The 15,000-nt window shown below is 63.3% G+C and overlaps 3 non-coding genes across 3 annotated transcripts; all 3 read right to left on the bottom strand.

Annotated features, from left to right (window-relative positions):
- Positions 1-1,127: 1,127 nt before the first annotated feature.
- On the bottom strand, positions 1,128-1,246 carry LOC131872135 (5S ribosomal RNA). The gene has a single exon (XR_009370314.1). It is a non-coding gene; the product is annotated as a 5S ribosomal RNA (ribosomal RNA).
- A 5,920-nt stretch (positions 1,247-7,166) lies between these two features.
- On the bottom strand, positions 7,167-7,285 carry LOC131872133 (5S ribosomal RNA). Its single transcript, XR_009370312.1, has one exon. It is a non-coding gene; the product is annotated as a 5S ribosomal RNA (ribosomal RNA).
- A 5,914-nt stretch (positions 7,286-13,199) lies between these two features.
- On the bottom strand, positions 13,200-13,318 carry LOC131872122 (5S ribosomal RNA). Its single transcript, XR_009370301.1, has one exon. It is a non-coding gene; the product is annotated as a 5S ribosomal RNA (ribosomal RNA).
- Positions 13,319-15,000: the final 1,682 nt, after the last annotated feature.

Raw genomic sequence — 15,000 nt, 5'->3', positions numbered from 1 at the left:
AGTCGAAAGTCGGGTTAATTGCATTGTTTTCCCCGGGTGCGCTCCGAGGTGCGCAACATCGGTGCGCACCAAGGAGGGCTCCGAAGTGTGCTCCAAGGTGCGCACGATTCGGAGCTCGGTTTGCCCGGGGTGCGCACACCTTGGCTGGGTTGCGCACCCTTTGTGCGCTCCAAGGTGCGCACGAAGTCGGAGCTCGGTTTGCCCCGGGTGCGCACCTTCGCCAGGGTGCGCACCTTGATGCGCACGCCTTGGCTGGGCTGCGCACCTTGGTGGGCGCCATGGTGCGCACCTTTCGTGCGCTCCAAGGTGCGCACGAAGTCGGAGCTCGGTTTGCCCCGGGTGCGCACCTTGGTGGGCGCCATGGTGCACTCCGAGGTGCCCAAGATTGGTGCGCACCAAGGAGCGCTCCGAAGTGCGCTCCAAGGTGCGCAGGTGCGCGCGAAGTCGAAAGTTGGGTTAATTGTCCGGTTTGCCTCGGGTGCGCACCTTGCGTGCACCTTCGCCAGGGTGGGCGCCTTGGTGCGCACACCTTGGCTGGGCTGCGCACCCGGGCGCGCACACCTTGGCACCCGCGTTTCCTTCATTTTAAATTTTTTTTTTTTACAATCTCTCAAGTGGGAAATTCTATAATCTCAACTTTTTTTGCCTTTTCAGGAAACTTTTGAATGGAGCGCATCATTGGTGCGCTCCGAAGTGTGCTCCAAGGTGCGCACCTCTGGTGTGCTCCAAAGCTCTCTCCAGCTGCGTGCACCTGCCCCGGCCGCGCACCCGGCCCCGCCCAGCTTCGCTCACCTGTCCCGGGCGTCTGGTGCGGAACCTTAGAGTAAGAAACATCACCGTGCACCTTGGCCAACATGCGCGACTCGACCGAGCGCGCACTGGCCGAGGTGCACACCGATTTCACCTGGGTGCGCGCGCAGCACCTCGGGCGCACCGGGGTGCGCGCACAACGCCCGGGTTGCACCGTGGCCTGTGTGCTCGGGGCGCCTCGGGTGCGCGCTCGGTGTCGCCCCCGCGCGCGCGGTAGTGCGGGCAGCGCACCCCGGCCCGGCCCGGCCCCGACGAGAACGCAAACGGGCAAAAGGTTTATTCAAATAGCATTGCGACGCCCGGCGAAAAACTAAAAAAGGGTGCAACACCGGGACTTCCCGGGAGGTCACCCATCCCAGTACTACTCCGGCCCAAGCGCGCTTAACTGCGGAGTTCTGATGGGATCCGGTGCACTAACGCTGGTATGATCGCACCCGTTATGAGCTTGTCGCAGTGTGTACTTAGCAAACCGCGACCCACGTGCGAATCCACCCCGGCCACCCACCCCCGTCGAGGTGCACACCCTCCCTCGCGAAGTGCGCCCCGTTCGCCAAGTGTGAGCCCTGCCCGGGTGCGCGCACCTTGCTAGGGCGTCGGGTGTGCACCCGGCCCGGCCTACGTGCGTGCACCTGGACGGGGCGTCGTGTGCGTGCAGTGTCCCGTCTGCAACGCGGTGCCCACACACCACCTCGGGCGCAACGACCTGCGCTCACATGTGGGCCGAGTGCACCTTGGTGCATGTTCGGGGCGCCTCGGGTGCACGCTCGATCTTGCCCCGGTGCACCAAGGCGCTCGGTTTGCCCCGGGTGCGCACTTGGTGCAAGGTGGGCACCCAAAATAGGGATCAAGCACCAAAACACAAGTTTCGGGATGCAAAATGGGACCCAAGGACCACAAATGCGTTCCAAGACCCATGATGGGTCCACGAGAACAAAAATGTGTTCCGAGACTTAATAAACAAATATTGGGTTTTAGGAGAAGAAACATGCTCTGATGCCCAAAACGAGAATCGACCCCGAAAAGGCCACAGGCCAAAAGTGGGATGCGAGACAAAAAAAAATGGGACCCGAGGACCAAAATTGGGTTCCCAGGTCGAAGACAGGGCAACCGGACAAGAAACGACCTCTAAGGCTCGAAATGAGTCCCGACGACTAAAACTTGACAAGAAGCACCCATCAGGCACCCAACTCGACACCCATGGGATGCCGACCCACCCGGGCTTCCACCTAGCACACCTTGGCACCCACCCACCCTCGCACCCAACCTCGCACCCAACTTAGCACCTTTGAACCCACATTGGCACTCACCCTGACCCTGGCACCTTGGAACCCACATTGGCACTCACCTTGACCCTGGCACCCACCTTTGCACTCACCTTGGGACCCACCCTGGCTCCCACCTCGGCACCCACCCAGACACCCACCTTGGTTCCTTGGCACCCACCTTGGATCCTTGGCACCCACCCCGACACCCACCTTGGCACGCAACTTGGCTACTTGCCACCCACCTTGGCTCCTTGACGCCCACCCCGACAACCACCCCGTGACCTACCCTGGCTAGGGTTGGTGCACACCCACCCTGGTGCCCACCTTGGCACCCACCCCATGACCCACCTTGGCACGCACCTTAGTACCCACCCCGTTACCCACCCTAGGACCCACCCCGTGACCCACCTTGGCCAGGGTGGGTGCCTTGGTGCGCACAACTTGCCTGGGCTGCACACCAGGGCGGGCTCAAGATGGCACCCGCGTTCCGTTTTTTTCACTATCTTTCAAAACGGAAATTTTAAAATCTCGTTTTTTTTTTTTTTTTGCCTTTTCTGGAAATTAGTGAAGGCAGCGCATCAAAGGTGCGCAATGCTGGTGCGAACCCGGGAGCGCTCCGATGTGTGCTCCAAGGTGCGGCGTGCACGAAGTCCGAGCCCGGCTTGCCCCGGGTGCGCACCTCGCGTGCACCTTCGCCGGGGTGAGCACCTTGGCTGGGTTGCGCGCCCTGGTGCGCACCAAGGAGCGCTCTGAAGTGTGCTCCAAGGTGCGGCGTGCACGAAGTCGGAGCTCGGTTTGCCCCGGGTGTGCACCTCGGGTGCGCACCTCGCGTGCACCTTCGCTGCGGTGGGCACCTTGGCTGGGTTGCGCGCCTTGGTGGGCACCATGCAGTGCACGAAGTCGGAGCCCGGTTTGCCCCGGGCGCGCACCTCCGCCAGGGTGGGCACCTTGGTGCGCACAACTTGCCTGGGCTGCGCACCAGGAAGGGCTCAAGATGGCACCCGCGTTCCGTTTTTTTCACTATCTTTCAGAACGGAAATTTTAAAATATCGTTTTTTTTTGCCTTTTCTGGAAATTAGTGAAGGCAGCGCATCAAAGGTGCGCAACGCTGGTGCGAACCTGGGAGCGCTCCGATGTGTGCTCCAAGGTGCGGCGTGCACGAAGTCGGAGCCCGGTTTGCCCCGGGTGCGCCCTGGTGGGCACCATGGTGCGCACCAAGGAGCGCTCCGAAGTGTGCTCCAAGGTGCGGCCTGCACGAAGTCGGAGCCCGGTTTGCCCCGGGCGTGCACCGCGGGTGGGCACCTTGGTGCGCATGCCTTGCCTGGGCTGCGCACCAGGGCGGGCTCAAGATGGCACCCGCGTTCCGTTTTTTTCACTATCTTTCAAAACGGAAATTTTAAAATCTCATTTTTTTTTGCCTTTTCTGGAAATTAGTGAAGGCAGCGCATCAAAGGTGCGCACCTCGCTGCCCACCACGGTGCGCAACGCCGGTGGGCACCCGGGAGTGCTTCGAAGTGTGCTCCAAGGTGCTGCGTGCACGTTGTCGGAGCCCGGTTTGCCCCGGGTGCGCACCTCGCGTGCACCTTCGTCGGGGTGGGCACCTTGGCTGGGTTTGCCCCGGCTGCGCTCCGAAGCGGGGTTATTGGAGCGCCGCCTCTTTTTTTGTCGGAGCGTTTGGTGGGGTTTCTCGCATTGGCTCTTCCCAGGCCCGGTTGCCACCCTGGCGCGCACGAAGTCGGAAGTAGGGTTAATTGCCCGGGTGCGCACCTTTGCCAGGGTGGGCACCTTACCTGGGCTGTGCACCAGGGCGGGCTCAAGATGGCACCCGCGTTCCGTTTTTTTCACTATCTTTCAAAACGGAAATTTTAAAATCTCCTCTTTTTTTTGCCTTTTCTGGAAATTAGTGAAGGCAGCGCATCAAAGGTGCGCACCTCGCTGCCCACCTTGGTGTGCTCTGAGGTGCGCACCCGGGAGCGCTACGAAGTGTGCTCCAAGGTGCGGCGTGCACGTTGTCGGAGCCCGGTTTGCCCCGGGTGCGCACCTCGCCTGCACCTTGGCCGGGGTGGGCACCCTGGCTGGGTTTGCCCAGGGTGCGCTCCGAAGCGGGGTTACTGGAGCGCCCCCTCTTTTTTTGTCAGAGCGTTTGGTGGGGTTTCTCGCATTGGCTCTTCCCAGGCCCGGTTGTTGGGTGCGCTCCCACCCTGGCGCGCGCGAAGTTGGAAGTTGGGTTAATTGCCCGGGCGCGCACCTTCGCCAGGGTGGGCACCTTGGTGCGCACACCTTGGCTGGGCTGCGCACCAGGGCGGGCTCAAGATGGCACCAGCATTCCCTTTTTCTCACTATCTTTCAAAACGGAAATTTTAAAATCTCGTTTTTTTTTGCCTTTTATGGAAATTAGTGAAGGCATCGCATCAAAGGTGCGCACCTCGCTGCCCACCTTGGTGTGCTCCGAGGTGCCCACCACGGTGCGCTCCGAGGTGCCCACCACGGTGCGCAACGCCGGTGCGAACCCGGGAGCGCCCCGATGTGTGCTCCAAGGTGCGGCGTGCACGAAGCCGGACCCCGGTTTGCCCCGGGTGCGCACCTCGCGTGCACCTTGGTGCGCACACCTTGGCTGGGTTGCGCGGCCTGGTGGGCACCATGGTGCGCACCAAGGAGCGCTCCAAAGTGTGCTCCAAGGTGCGGCGTGCACGAAGTCCTAGCCCGGTTTGCCCCGGGTGCGCACCTTCGCCGCGGTGGGCACCATGGCGTGCACGAAGTCGGAGCCCGGTTTGCCCCGGGTGCGCACCTCGCGTGCACCTTCGCCGGGGTGGGCACCTCGGCTGGGTTGCGCGCCCTGGTGCGCACCAAGGAGCGCTCCGAAGTGTGCTCCAAGGTGCGGCGTGCACGAAGTCGGAGCCCGGTTTGCCCCGGGTGCGCACCTTCGCCGCGGTGGGCACCCTGGTGCGCACCATGGCGTGCACGAAGTCGGAGCCCGGTTTGCCCCGGGTGCGCACCTCGCGTGCACCTTCGGCGGGGTTGCGCGCCCTGGTGCGCACCAAGGAGCGCTCCGAAGTGTGCTCCAAGGTGCGGCGTGCACGAAGTCGGAGCCCGGTTTGCCCCGGGTGCGCACCTCGCGTGCACCTTCGGCGGGGTTGCGCGCCCTGGTGGGCACCATGGTGCGCACCAAGGAGCGCTCCGAAGTGTGCTCCAAGGTGCGGCGTGCACGAAGTCGGAGCCCGGTTTGCCCCGGGTGCGCACCTCGCGTGCACCTTCGCCGCGGTGGGCACCATGGCGTGCACGAAGTCGGAGCCCGGTTTGCCCCGGGTGCGCACCTCGCGTGCACCTTCGCCGGGGTGGGCACCTCGGCTGGGTTGCGCGCCCTGGTGCGCACCAAGGAGCGCTCCGAAGTGTGCTCCAAGGTGCGGCGTGCACGAAGTCGGAGCCCGGTTTGCCCCGGGTGCGCACCTCGCGTGCACCTTCGCCGCGGTGGGCACCATGGCGTGCACGAAGTCGGAGCCCGGTTTGCCCCGGGTGCGCACCCCGCGTGCACCTTCGCCGGGGTGGGCACCTCGGCTGGGTTGCGCGCCCTGGTGCGCACCAAGGAGCGCTCCGAAGTGTGCTCCAAGGTGCGGCGTGCACGAAGTCGGAGCCCGGTTTGCCCCGGGTGCGCACCTCGCGTGCACCTTCGCCGCGGTGGGCACCTTGGCTGGGTTGGGCACCATTGAGCGCTCCGAAGTGTGCTCCAAGGTGCGCACCATGGCCCTCCAAGGTGCGCAGCATGGCGTGCACGAAGTCGGAGCCCGGTTTGCCCCGGGTGCGCACCTCGCGTGCACCTTCGCCAGGGTGGGCACCTCGGTGCGCACACCTTCTCAATGTTTTCTTGCCTTTTCTGGAAATTGGTGAAGGCAGCGCATCAAAGGTGCGCACCTCGGTGTGCTCCGAGGTGCGAACCCGAGAGCGCTCCGAGGTGCCCACGAAGTCGAAAGTCGGGTTAATTGCATTGTTTTCCCCGGGTGCGCTCCGAGGTGCGCAACATCGGTGCGCACCAAGGAGGGCTCCGAAGTGTGCTCCAAGGTGCGCACGATTCGGAGCTCGGTTTGCCCGGGGTGCGCACACCTTGGCTGGGTTGCGCACCCTTTGTGCGCTCCAAGGTGCGCACGAAGTCGGAGCTCGGTTTGCCCCGGGTGCGCACCTTCGCCAGGGTGCGCACCTTGATGCGCACGCCTTGGCTGGGCTGCGCACCTTGGTGGGCGCCATGGTGCGCACCTTTCGTGCGCTCCAAGGTGCGCACGAAGTCGGAGCTCGGTTTGCCCCGGGTGCGCACCTTGGTGGGCGCCATGGTGCACTCCGAGGTGCCCAAGATTGGTGCGCACCAAGGAGCGCTCCGAAGTGCGCTCCAAGGTGCGCAGGTGCGCGCGAAGTCGAAAGTTGGGTTAATTGTCCGGTTTGCCTCGGGTGCGCACCTTGCGTGCACCTTCGCCAGGGTGGGCGCCTTGGTGCGCACACCTTGGCTGGGCTGCGCACCCGGGCGCGCACACCTTGGCACCCGCGTTTCCTTCATTTTAAATTTTTTTTTTTTACAATCTCTCAAGTGGGAAATTCTATAATCTCAACTTTTTTTGCCTTTTCAGGAAACTTTTGAATGGAGCGCATCATTGGTGCGCTCCGAAGTGTGCTCCAAGGTGCGCACCTCTGGTGTGCTCCAAAGCTCTCTCCAGCTGCGTGCACCTGCCCCGGCCGCGCACCCGGCCCCGCCCAGCTTCGCTCACCTGTCCCGGGCGTCTGGTGCGGAACCTTAGAGTAAGAAACATCACCGTGCACCTTGGCCAACGTGCGCGACTCGACCGAGCGCGCACTGGCCGAGGTGCACACCGATTTCACCTGGGTGCGCGCGCAGCACCTCGGGCGCACCGGGGTGCGCGCACAACGCCCGGGTTGCACCGTGGCCTGTGTGCTCGGGGCGCCTCGGGTGCGCGCTCGGTGTCGCCCCCGCGCGCGCGGTAGTGCGGGCAGCGCACCCCGGCCCGGCCCGGCCCGGCCCCGACGAGAACGCAAACGGGCAAAAGGTTTATTCAAATAGCATTGCGACGCCCGGCGAAAAACTAAGAAAGGGTGCAACACCGGGACTTCCCGGGAGGTCACCCATCCCAGTACTACTCCGGCCCAAGCGCGCTTAACTGCGGAGTTCTGATGGGATCCGGTGCACTAACGCTGGTATGATCGCACCCGTTATGAGCTTGTCGCAGTGTGTACTTAGCAAACCGCGACCCACGTGCGAATCCACCCCGGCCACCCACCCCCGTCGAGGTGCACACCCTCCCTCGCGAAGTGCGCCCCGTTCGCCAAGTGTGAGCCCTGCCCGGGTGCGCGCACCTTGCTAGGGCGTCGGGTGTGCACCCGGCCCGGCCTACGTGCGTGCACCTGGACGGGGCGTCGTGTGCGTGCAGTGTCCCGTCTGCAACGCGGTGCCCACACACCACCTCGGGCGCAACGACCTGCGCTCACATGTGGGCCGAGTGCACCTTGGTGCATGTTCGGGGCGCCTCGGGTGCACGCTCGATCTTGCCCCGGTGCACCAAGGCGCTCGGTTTGCCCCGGGTGCGCACTTGGTGCAAGGTGGGCACCCAAAATAGGGATCAAGCACCAAAACACAAGTTTCGGGATGCAAAATGGGACCCAAGGACCACAAATGCGTTCCAAGACCCATGATGGGTCCACGAGAACAAAAATGTGTTCCGAGACTTAATAAACAAATATTGGGTTTTAGGAGAAGAAACATGCTCTGATGCCCAAAACGAGAATCGACCCCGAAAAGGCCACAGGCCAAAAGTGGGATGCGAGACAAAAAAAAATGGGACCCGAGGACCAAAATTGGGTTCCCAGGTCGAAGACAGGGCAACCGGACAAGAAACGACCTCTAAGGCTCGAAATGAGTCCCGACGACTAAAACTTGACAAGAAGCACCCATCAGGCACCCAACTCGACACCCATGGGATGCCGACCCACCCGGGCTTCCACCTAGCACACCTTGGCACCCACCCACCCTCGCACCCAACCTCGCACCCAACTTAGCACCTTTGAACCCACATTGGCACTCACCCTGACCCTGGCACCTTGGAACCCACATTGGCACTCACCTTGACCCTGGCACCCACCTTTGCACTCACCTTGGGACCCACCCTGGCTCCCACCTCGGCACCCACCCAGACACCCACCTTGGTTCCTTGGCACCCACCTTGGATCCTTGGCACCCACCCCGACACCCACCTTGGCACGCAACTTGGCTACTTGCCACCCACCTTGGCTCCTTGACGCCCACCCCGACAACCACCCCGTGACCTACCCTGGCTAGGGTTGGTGCACACCCACCCTGGTGCCCACCTTGGCACCCACCCCATGACCCACCTTGGCACGCACCTTAGTACCCACCCCGTTACCCACCCTAGGACCCACCCCGTGACCCACCTTGGCCAGGGTGGGTGCCTTGGTGCGCACAACTTGCCTGGGCTGCACACCAGGGCGGGCTCAAGATGGCACCCGCGTTCCGTTTTTTTCACTATCTTTCAAAACGGAAATTTTAAAATCTCGTTTTTTTTTTTTTTTTGCCTTTTCTGGAAATTAGTGAAGGCAGCGCATCAAAGGTGCGCAATGCTGGTGCGAACCCGGGAGCGCTCCGATGTGTGCTCCAAGGTGCGGCGTGCACGAAGTCCGAGCCCGGCTTGCCCCGGGTGCGCACCTCGCGTGCACCTTCGCCGGGGTGAGCACCTTGGCTGGGTTGCGCGCCCTGGTGCGCACCAAGGAGCGCTCTGAAGTGTGCTCCAAGGTGCGGCGTGCACGAAGTCGGAGCTCGGTTTGCCCCGGGTGTGCACCTCGGGTGCGCACCTCGCGTGCACCTTCGCTGCGGTGGGCACCTTGGCTGGGTTGCGCGCCTTGGTGGGCACCATGCAGTGCACGAAGTCGGAGCCCGGTTTGCCCCGGGCGCGCACCTCCGCCAGGGTGGGCACCTTGGTGCGCACAACTTGCCTGGGCTGCGCACCAGGAAGGGCTCAAGATGGCACCCGCGTTCCGTTTTTTTCACTATCTTTCAGAACGGAAATTTTAAAATATCGTTTTTTTTTGCCTTTTCTGGAAATTAGTGAAGGCAGCGCATCAAAGGTGCGCAACGCTGGTGCGAACCTGGGAGCGCTCCGATGTGTGCTCCAAGGTGCGGCGTGCACGAAGTCGGAGCCCGGTTTGCCCCGGGTGCGCCCTGGTGGGCACCATGGTGCGCACCAAGGAGCGCTCCGAAGTGTGCTCCAAGGTGCGGCCTGCACGAAGTCGGAGCCCGGTTTGCCCCGGGCGTGCACCGCGGGTGGGCACCTTGGTGCGCATGCCTTGCCTGGGCTGCGCACCAGGGCGGGCTCAAGATGGCACCCGCGTTCCGTTTTTTTCACTATCTTTCAAAACGGAAATTTTAAAATCTCATTTTTTTTTGCCTTTTCTGGAAATTAGTGAAGGCAGCGCATCAAAGGTGCGCACCTCGCTGCCCACCACGGTGCGCAACGCCGGTGGGCACCCGGGAGTGCTTCGAAGTGTGCTCCAAGGTGCTGCGTGCACGTTGTCGGAGCCCGGTTTGCCCCGGGTGCGCACCTCGCGTGCACCTTCGTCGGGGTGGGCACCTTGGCTGGGTTTGCCCCGGCTGCGCTCCGAAGCGGGGTTATTGGAGCGCCGCCTCTTTTTTTGTCGGAGCGTTTGGTGGGGTTTCTCGCATTGGCTCTTCCCAGGCCCGGTTGCCACCCTGGCGCGCACGAAGTCGGAAGTAGGGTTAATTGCCCGGGTGCGCACCTTTGCCAGGGTGGGCACCTTACCTGGGCTGTGCACCAGGGCGGGCTCAAGATGGCACCCGCGTTCCGTTTTTTTCACTATCTTTCAAAACGGAAATTTTAAAATCTCCTCTTTTTTTTGCCTTTTCTGGAAATTAGTGAAGGCAGCGCATCAAAGGTGCGCACCTCGCTGCCCACCTTGGTGTGCTCTGAGGTGCGCACCCGGGAGCGCTACGAAGTGTGCTCCAAGGTGCGGCGTGCACGTTGTCGGAGCCCGGTTTGCCCCGGGTGCGCACCTCGCCTGCACCTTGGCCGGGGTGGGCACCCTGGCTGGGTTTGCCCAGGGTGCGCTCCGAAGCGGGGTTACTGGAGCGCCCCCTCTTTTTTTGTCAGAGCGTTTGGTGGGGTTTCTCGCATTGGCTCTTCCCAGGCCCGGTTGTTGGGTGCGCTCCCACCCTGGCGCGCGCGAAGTTGGAAGTTGGGTTAATTGCCCGGGCGCGCACCTTCGCCAGGGTGGGCACCTTGGTGCGCACACCTTGGCTGGGCTGCGCACCAGGGCGGGCTCAAGATGGCACCAGCATTCCCTTTTTCTCACTATCTTTCAAAACGGAAATTTTAAAATCTCGTTTTTTTTTGCCTTTTATGGAAATTAGTGAAGGCATCGCATCAAAGGTGCGCACCTCGCTGCCCACCTTGGTGTGCTCCGAGGTGCCCACCACGGTGCGCTCCGAGGTGCCCACCACGGTGCGCAACGCCGGTGCGAACCCGGGAGCGCCCCGATGTGTGCTCCAAGGTGCGGCGTGCACGAAGCCGGACCCCGGTTTGCCCCGGGTGCGCACCTCGCGTGCACCTTGGTGCGCACACCTTGGCTGGGTTGCGCGGCCTGGTGGGCACCATGGTGCGCACCAAGGAGCGCTCCAAAGTGTGCTCCAAGGTGCGGCGTGCACGAAGTCCTAGCCCGGTTTGCCCCGGGTGCGCACCTTCGCCGCGGTGGGCACCATGGCGTGCACGAAGTCGGAGCCCGGTTTGCCCCGGGTGCGCACCTCGCGTGCACCTTCGCCGGGGTGGGCACCTCGGCTGGGTTGCGCGCCCTGGTGCGCACCAAGGAGCGCTCCGAAGTGTGCTCCAAGGTGCGGCGTGCACGAAGTCGGAGCCCGGTTTGCCCCGGGTGCGCACCTACGCCGCGGTGGGCACCCTGGTGCGCACCATGGCGTGCACGAAGTCGGAGCCCGGTTTGCCCCGGGTGCGCACCTCGCGTGCACCTTCGGCGGGGTTGCGCGCCCTGGTGCGCACCAAGGAGCGCTCCGAAGTGTGCTCCAAGGTGCGGCGTGCACGAAGTCGGAGCCCGGTTTGCCCCGGGTGCGCACCTCGCGTGCACCTTCGGCGGGGTTGCGCGCCCTGGTGGGCACCATGGTGCGCACCAAGGAGCGCTCCGAAGTGTGCTCCAAGGTGCGGCGTGCACGAAGTCGGAGCCCGGTTTGCCCCGGGTGCGCACCTCGCGTGCACCTTCGCCGCGGTGGGCACCATGGCGTGCACGAAGTCGGAGCCCGGTTTGCCCCGGGTGCGCACCTCGCGTGCACCTTCGCCGGGGTGGGCACCTCGGCTGGGTTGCGCGCCCTGGTGCGCACCAAGGAGCGCTCCGAAGTGTGCTCCAAGGTGCGGCGTGCACGAAGTCGGAGCCCGGTTTGCCCCGGGTGCGCACCTCGCGTGCACCTTGGCGCGGTGGGCACCATGGCGTGCACGAAGTCGGAGCCCGGTTTGCCCCGGGTGCGCACCCCGCGTGCACCTTCGCCGGGGTGGGCACCTCGGCTGGGTTGCGCGCCCTGGTGCGCACCAAGGAGCGCTCCGAAGTGTGCTCCAAGGTGCGGCGTGCACGAAGTCGGAGCCCGGTTTGCCCCGGGTGCGCACCTCGCGTGCACCTTCGCCGCGGTGGGCACCTTGGCTGGGTTGGGCACCATTGAGCGCTCCGAAGTGTGCTCCAAGGTGCGCACCATGGCCCTCCAAGGTGCGCAGCATGGCGTGCACGAAGTCGGAGCCCGGTTTGCCCCGGGTGCGCACCTCGCGTGCACCTTCGCCAGGGTGGGCACCTCGGTGCGCACACCTTCTCAATGTTTTCTTGCCTTTTCTGGAAATTGGTGAAGGCAGCGCATCAAAGGTGCGCACCTCGGTGTGCTCCGAGGTGCGAACCCGAGAGCGCTCCGAGGTGCCCACGAAGTCGAAAGTCGGGTTAATTGCATTGTTTTCCCCGGGTGCGCTCCGAGGTGCGCAACATCGGTGCGCACCAAGGAGGGCTCCGAAGTGTGCTCCAAGGTGCGCACGATTCGGAGCTCGGTTTGCCCGGGGTGCGCACACCTTGGCTGGGTTGCGCACCCTTTGTGCGCTCCAAGGTGCGCACGAAGTCGGAGCTCGGTTTGCCCCGGGTGCGCACCTTCGCCAGGGTGCGCACCTTGATGCGCACGCCTTGGCTGGGCTGCGCACCTTGGTGGGCGCCATGGTGCGCACCTTTCGTGCGCTCCAAGGTGCGCACGAAGTCGGAGCTCGGTTTGCCCCGGGTGCGCACCTTGGTGGGCGCCATGGTGCACTCCGAGGTGCCCAAGATTGGTGCGCACCAAGGAGCGCTCCGAAGTGCGCTCCAAGGTGCGCAGGTGCGCGCGAAGTCGAAAGTTGGGTTAATTGTCCGGTTTGCCTCGGGTGCGCACCTTGCGTGCACCTTCGCCAGGGTGGGCGCCTTGGTGCGCACACCTTGGCTGGGCTGCGCACCCGGGCGCGCACACCTTGGCACCCGCGTTTCCTTCATTTTAAATTTTTTTTTTTTACAATCTCTCAAGTGGGAAATTCTATAATCTCAACTTTTTTTGCCTTTTCAGGAAACTTTTGAATGGAGCGCATCATTGGTGCGCTCCGAAGTGTGCTCCAAGGTGCGCACCTCTGGTGTGCTCCAAAGCTCTCTCCAGCTGCGTGCACCTGCCCCGGCCGCGCACCCGGCCCCGCCCAGCTTCGCTCACCTGTCCCGGGCGTCTGGTGCGGAACCTTAGAGTAAGAAACATCACCGTGCACCTTGGCCAACGTGCGCGACTCGACCGAGCGCGCACTGGCCGAGGTGCACACCGATTTCACCTGGGTGCGCGCGCAGCACCTCGGGCGCACCGGGGTGCGCGCACAACGCCCGGGTTGCACCGTGGCCTGTGTGCTCGGGGCGCCTCGGGTGCGCGCTCGGTGTCGCCCCCGCGCGCGCGGTAGTGCGGGCAGCGCACCCCGGCCCGGCCCGGCCCCGACGAGAACGCAAACGGGCAAAAGGTTTATTCAAATAGCATTGCGACGCCCGGCGAAAAACTAAGAAAGGGTGCAACACCGGGACTTCCCGGGAGGTCACCCATCCCAGTACTACTCCGGCCCAAGCGCGCTTAACTGCGGAGTTCTGATGGGATCCGGTGCACTAACGCTGGTATGATCGCACCCGTTATGAGCTTGTCGCAGTGTGTACTTAGCAAACCGCGACCCACGTGCGAATCCACCCCGGCCACCCACCCCCGTCGAGGTGCACACCCTCCCTCGCGAAGTGCGCCCCGTTCGCCAAGTGTGAGCCCTGCCCGGGTGCGCGCACCTTGCTAGGGCGTCGGGTGTGCACCCGGCCCGGCCTACGTGCGTGCACCTGGACGGGGCGTCGTGTGCGTGCAGTGTCCCGTCTGCAACGCGGTGCCCACACACCACCTCGGGCGCAACGACCTGCGCTCACATGTGGGCCGAGTGCACCTTGGTGCATGTTCGGGGCGCCTCGGGTGCACGCTCGATCTTGCCCCGGTGCACCAAGGCGCTCGGTTTGCCCCGGGTGCGCACTTGGTGCAAGGTGGGCACCCAAAATAGGGATCAAGCACCAAAACACAAGTTTCGGGATGCAAAATGGGACCCAAGGACCACAAATGCGTTCCAAGACCCATGATGGGTCCACGAGAACAAAAATGTGTTCCGAGACTTAATAAACAAATATTGGGTTTTAGGAGAAGAAACATGCTCTGATGCCCAAAACGAGAATCGACCCCGAAAAGGCCACAGGCCAAAAGTGGGATGCGAGACAAAAAAAAATGGGACCCGAGGACCAAAATTGGGTTCCCAGGTCGAAGACAGGGCAACCGGACAAGAAACGACCTCTAAGGCTCGAAATGAGTCCCGACGACTAAAACTTGACAAGAAGCACCCATCAGGCACCCAACTCGACACCCATGGGATGCCGACCCACCCGGGCTTCCACCTAGCACACCTTGGCACCCACCCACCCTCGCACCCAACCTCGCACCCAACTTAGCACCTTTGAACCCACATTGGCACTCACCCTGACCCTGGCACCTTGGAACCCACATTGGCACTCACCTTGACCCTGGCACCCACCTTTGCACTCACCTTGGGACCCACCCTGGCTCCCACCTCGGCACCCACCCAGACACCCACCTTGGTTCCTTGGCACCCACCTTGGATCCTTGGCACCCACCCCGACACCCACCTTGGCACGCAACTTGGCTACTTGCCACCCACCTTGGCTCCTTGACGCCCACCCCGACAACCACCCCGTGACCTACCCTGGCTAGGGTTGGTGCACACCCACCCTGGTGCCCACCTTGGCACCCACCCCATGACCCACCTTGGCACGCACCTTAGTACCCACCCCGTTACCCACCCTAGGACCCACCCCGTGACCCACCTTGGCCAGGGTGGGTGCCTTGGTGCGCACAACTTGCCTGGGCTGCACACCAGGGCGGGCTCAAGATGGCACCCGCGTTCCGTTTTTTTCACTATCTTTCAAAACGGAAATTTTAAAATCTCGTTTTTTTTTTTTTTTTGCCTTTTCTGGAAATTAGTGAAGGCAGCGCATCAAAGGTGCGCAATGCTGGTGCGAACCCGGGAGCGCTCCGATGTGTGCTCCAAGGTGCGGCGTGCACGAAGTCCGAGCCCGGCTTGCCCCGGGTGCGCACCTCGCGTGCACCTTCGCCGGGGTGAGCACCTTGGCTGGGTTGCGCGCCCTGGTGCGCACCAAGGAGCGCTCTGAAGTGTGCTCCAAGGTGCGGCGTGCACGAAGTCGGAGCTCGGTTTGCCCCGGGTGTGCACCTCGGGTGCGCACCTCGCGTGCACCTTCGCTGCGGTGGGCA

The sequence above is a fragment of the Cryptomeria japonica genome, unplaced genomic scaffold (genome assembly GCF_030272615.1).
Source record: "Cryptomeria japonica unplaced genomic scaffold, Sugi_1.0 HiC_scaffold_521, whole genome shotgun sequence".
NCBI lineage: Eukaryota > Viridiplantae > Streptophyta > Pinopsida > Cupressales > Cupressaceae > Cryptomeria > Cryptomeria japonica.
The sequence above is the reverse complement of the archived record's forward strand: the minus strand, read 5'-3'. Positions and strand labels throughout refer to the sequence as shown.